A 5,637-nucleotide genomic window follows, 5' to 3' on the forward strand; every position below is an offset into this window, starting at 1 on the left:
ATATCACAGACAAGCAGACCACTATTAATTTGGAAATCCATGACATTAGTAAAAATGTTGTCAATAATAGTGGCGCTATGTGAAGTTATTCTGCTTGGCTTTGTTATTGTTGGATATAGTGATAAGCTGTACATTGTGTCAGTAAAGTCATCAATGGCTTTTAACCTTGTTGGATTTAGCAAATCAATGTTAAAATCACCACAGATAAATAGTAATTTTTGGTTCACCGAAGCAAACGTTTTTTCTATCCATTCATTAAAAGTGTCAATACTTGAACTGGGTGTCCGATATATGCAACTTATTATAACTTTTTGTTTTTTCATCGTCTTTCTTTAATCCAAAAAAAAGTTATATACAAACATTTACAAAACTGAAAAAACGATAATAAAAAATAGGAACGTATCTATTTCAGACACAGGATCTATTCTCCAACACGTTTCATCAATAAATAAATAAATGCATTCTGAAAAATATTTTTTTTGCACAGGTTAGATCCACAAAGTCAGCCTGTAATGTGAGCCACACCACCAGTTGACAGTCTCCCTCTCTCTCGCACACACACAAAAACGAGAAAAATAAAAAACAAAAAAACGGAGACTTCAATAATGCACGTTGACCTCCACAGAAATAAAGCCCAAAGGCATGCATTTAAAAAAGGCGATATTTTAAACATTCGTCAGCACGAAAACACACCAGAATTGGGGTGTATGGAGCTAACATACATGGCTGTGAGTCCCTTTCTGTCACAGACAAGGATGCGGTGGACTCAAAAGCAGACTCAATTGCTCGAACTATGTATAATTTATTAGAAGGAACAAAAACGTGAACAGAACTGGGTTTAACAGAAACCATTCGCAGAAACTAAGGGAAATCCGTGGGCGGGGAAACAGGTGTAGAGCACAGGGAGAACTCGAACGGGAACTTTTTGGAGACCCTGGTTATTAAGCGGGGAAAAGGCTGCCATGGGAGCATTCCAGAGAGGATCGAGAGTGTGGAGAGTCCGGTCCAGATTCCAAGGAGGTGGAGAGTATGGACTGAAGGGCAGGCTGAGGAGAAGTTGTGTATGTGGTCCTTGGGTTCCGAGCAGACGGAAAAACAGGATGGAGACGGAACCAGCACTACTGGTGAGTGCGACGGGTGATGAATCTGAAGAATGCAGGAGACAGAAAACACATTAAACCATGATCCAGGTATACAGAGTCTGAGCACAGAGGAGGCCAAGTTTACCACAGATGGTAGCAGGACGAACTGGCGAGGAGTGGCAGGCAGTGCTGGCTTAAAAACCCTCTAGGTGGAGCCCCAGAGATTGAAAACAGGTGATGAGCTGGCCAACTCCACCCCAAAGGACGGATGACAGGAACCTGGACCATGCCCGACCAGACACTCCAACAGCATATGACACTTTCGGGCCTCTGCACAAAACTTCTGATGTCATTAGGCGATCCCATGTATCCAGCATTGGACTCCAGATTGTCCCGTTTCAGAATGTGAGTAGTAGATTCAGCAGTCACCATTTTGGGCATGATTTCTGGACATGGACATGGACCAAGCGTGGCTCTCGTGAGCCACATAACTGCAGCTTGACATTTTGGAGTCCACCTCGTCACTCTGCAGCACCTAACAGAGGAAGTCGATGTATATGGCTGCAAGTTTTAGGGTCTGTATTTTGCTGAGTTTGTCCGAAGGTAAAGTGGGGATAATTTTCCGCAGAGCCGCGAAAGCCTCGTTCAGAGAATGGGTCCTCTGTCGCTCCGGGACGTTGGCCATGACCCACTGCAATTGGAGCTCCTCGAAAGACTGGGGGCTGCAGCTGCTGGACTTCTTCCCTCTTTTCCCAGGGGTCGGGCTATCTGAGTCCTCCCCATTTTTCCTGCTCGGTCTCCTCTTCCTCCCACATTTCTTCGGCTGTCTGTCCAACTCCCCCTCACTTTTGCTCAGGCTGTCCACAGGAGAGACTGGGGAGCTGCCCGATTCTTCCCCCAGATTTTCCTCAGACATCTCCACCTGGGTCGATGGCGGCCAGAAAGTGTCCCCCCAAAATTATTTCCCTCTCATGGAGTCAAAGAGTTAGTTCACCTGTGGCTCTACCAGGCTTTGAAGGCACCAACGAATCCATAAATGGGTTACGGGAAAGACAAGTCTTTATGCTGCTCTGTTGTATGTTAATTGCCCCTTGGGGATAAATAAAGTCTTTCTGATTCTGATTCTGAAAGAGCTTTATACAACTTGGCTCATTCACCCATTGATACAAGCACTGTTTTGTATTCTTACGTGGTTTCTTTCTTCTTCTTCTTTGCCTGTCCCGTTTGGCTTTTTTGCCATCAGAATTATTGTCTAAAGGCAAAGAAAGGTGCCCAACGGATTTACCAAATGGACCATCCCAGCCTTGCCGTATTGGTCTATTTGAGTCACCTTTTATTGTTTATTTTATTTTCACTTACAGGACAGACTTGACTGGGGAAAAGAAAGGGGAGAAAGAAAGAGGAAAACAGCGGAAAAGAGGGATGGGGAAAAAGGGCAAAAAAACCCCAAAATAAGCAGACAAAAAATGCATATATCAATCACCTGGATCACCTGTTGAGAAAGAAAAAAGAGAAAACAAGCAGAAGAAAAAAAAGGGCAACATAATAAACAACATCACGATGATATATGGGAATATAACAGTAAATACTAAATATTAAACATTATTTTGCAGCACGTAAGATCGACAGCGCACAGTGTGCTTTGAGGTAGGAGCCAAAAAGGGTGTAGTGTGTGATCACCCGTGTGTACACCTGTAAGCATGGACACGCTTGTATTTAAAAGGTTCCTTCATGTAATGATCTGCTAGAGGGTGTGGGGGGGCCACAGCCCCGTCCTCCAGGGCATGAAGCAGGTATGGAGGAGATCAGAACTCCAGACATCCAGAGGCCCCCAGAACACAAGAGACCAAGGAAGACCAACAGAGGGGCAGCCGCGCCACTGTCCCAGAAAGAGCTGAGGAGAGTCCCAGATGAGGGCTCACTCAGCAGCCGCAGAGCAGAAGCCAGGGGGGGTTGCAGTGACGCGCCCGTGAGCTCCGCCAGCAGCCCGCTGTGCCTGAGTGACCAAGCCCCATGCCGAGAGGCCGGGGGCACCCTACCCCCAAGGTGGCCCAAGCGAGCCCCAGGCTCCAGGCCCCGACAAGCAGCCACCAAGGAGTGAGCCGGTGTGTACCTGGACGCCCACCCCCGGACACAAAGAACCACCAATGCACCGATGTCTGAGGGCATCAGCCACTGGCAGGGGGAGTGGTGGTGGGGGGAGATAGGCCTCCAAACCTTGGAGGGCCTGAGATGTCCCCAGAGAGGTGGCGTCTGATACCCAACCTGACATATAGACACAGACATACAGGCACACACAGACACAAACATCCATTCCCACCCTCATGCTCTCATATGCACTTACTCCACACTCAACCAACGTGGAGACAGACATAAAGAGACGTTGTACACACGATCACACTCCCCAAGCGTACTCTAAGAACTGGGTCTAGGTACCCTTGCCCCTGGAGGGGGAACTGCACCCAGACCCAGGTGGTGTTACCCTTTTCCCTGCGGTGGGGGGAGGCAGACCGCCCCGACTCCGCAGCAGCTGGGAGGCCACACATTCCAGACCGCAGTCGGACGGCCAACTCCTCCTAGCCCCCCCGCTCCAGCAGGCCGCAGAGAATGGGGGTGAGAGAAGACTCCAAACCTCCCTCCACCCGCTCATTGTAGTGTTGATGCATGTGTGTTCTAAGGTGCATTTAAAACCCAGGAGGGCATGGAGCTACCTGCCAGAGAGCAGCAGGTAAGCGCATGGTCCCTCCTGCTAGCCCTCAATGTCTACGTGTATTTAAAATTGAGAGGTGGGCAACGACGCCAGGGGTGAGGTGTACACCCTGATGGTCTTTTGGAGTCCGTGTAGCGTGCCCACCCCCACGATCCTATATGTATGTGTTATGAGAGTAATGAGAGTAATGTGAATGTCTAAGTTGTGAGATAAAATTGAGGCACAGGCAGCCAGAAGGGGACAGAGGGGGAATGCCTCCCCTGCACCCTGGTGACACACCTTTATCCCAAGGCCCTGCATGTGTGGGTGATTGTGGTGGAGCGGGAAGAGGGAGGCAGCTGGAGATGGGGAGGGAAGGAAGGGAGGGGCAAGTGACCCCTCGCTGAGGCCAGTTCCCTCGCTGACCCCAGTAGGCACCCCCATACTCTGCAACCTACCAGGGAAAGGGGGCCCAGGCCCATCCGGACTGGGGCCCAGTTCAGCAGCGCCGCCTGGCCCCACAGAGCCCGGGACAGCCCACCCGACCCCACCACAGAGAAAACTGCACCCACGCCGTGGTTTCGATTGATCTGATATTCAATGGCGTGTCCAGCGGGGTGGCCTGGGGGGGCACAGGCCACCCCCCCAACCAGACTGGCCACCCCAGGTGCCACCCCAAATGTAAAACAATAAAATTCAATCAAATGTACGATTATGTTTTCACGGTGAAGCTCAGATATCCGAGTGTAAGTGAATGCAGCATCGACTTCTGTGCTATGTGCATCACGTTAGCAAAGGTAGGAGAGCCAAGCACGAAAGACGGCACTGCAGGAAACAATTTTTCGGTGAAAGAAAATGAGGACAGAATAAATGTCCCGGCAAGTAATATTAAGTTTGTTGAGTTTAGTAAACTTCGGTGAAATTAGAATACCAAGGAAAAAATAACACTTAAAGAATTATTGCAGCCGTCGAATATTTCAGACAGTATGCTACTGAGGGGAGCTAACATAAGAGTTATGAGTTATAAGATATAATCTAAGTCGTAACATTGCTGTATGGAGCTGCAGATTTGGTTGCAGGTTAACATAGCTGGACTGGCCATCGGGCATACCGGGCATATGCCCGGTGACTTATTTTTTTTATTTTTTTTGTAATGGCATGAACAATGACAGGTGGTGGGCTGGCCAGATGTTGGCAGATGTGTAAAAATAACTCCGTTGTTTGGTGGTGGCTATGGCGGGGCTTCCACAGAGGCCAGCAGGTGGATGAGGGAAGGGGAGGCAGGAGGAGAGCCCCGAGGCAGCCGCCAGTCCGAGTGTCAGGTGAACTGAACTTCAGGTAAGAAGTTATGACCTGCAGTCTATCTGGGTCAGATATAAACTAAGTTTAGGTGCAGTTTATTTTCGTTGTGCTGACTTTTTACCGTCAGTTGCAATAACTCGTACTGCGTTCTAGCCAGCTTGATGGAGTATTTAGGTGGGTGATGTTACTGATAGTGAACTTTATTTTATTCATAAGGTTAGTTAGTAGAGTTGCCAACGGCTCCTTAAAAAAATGGAATGGTCCCTAATTCAGAGAAAATATTACACGTTTCGTATTGAGCTGAGAAGAGACGCAGTTTGTCCCGAACTTTAGCTAGAATGGAAAAAGACACAAAGCTGGAGTTATTCTGTCGTTACGCTGCACAGCTGCCTCTTCTTCTCTCATTCTCTCCCCCCTCCCTCTCCTGTTTCTACTTCAATCATGAAACTGATCAATGATCAGCTGATCGGCTTTTCTCTCTTGTTTGTTTATCGCCCACTTTGCGCCAGAAAGAGGAAACCAGCAGATGTCGCGCTAAACAACAGCAGCACGTTTAAGCTTGAT

The 5,637-nt window shown here is 48.4% G+C and overlaps 1 pseudogene; it reads right to left on the reverse strand.

Annotated features, from left to right (window-relative positions):
• Positions 1-1,500: 1,500 nt before the first annotated feature.
• Positions 1,501-1,998, reverse strand: LOC146581409 (twist-related protein 2-like; annotated as a pseudogene).
• Between the last annotated feature and the right edge of the window lie 3,639 nt (positions 1,999-5,637).

The sequence above is a fragment of the Mchenga conophoros genome, linkage group LG2, assembly GCF_057382185.1.
Source record: "Mchenga conophoros isolate Kocher_MC1m ecotype Shallow Benthic linkage group LG2, M_conophoros_male_GT1.1, whole genome shotgun sequence".
NCBI lineage: Eukaryota > Metazoa > Chordata > Actinopteri > Cichliformes > Cichlidae > Mchenga > Mchenga conophoros.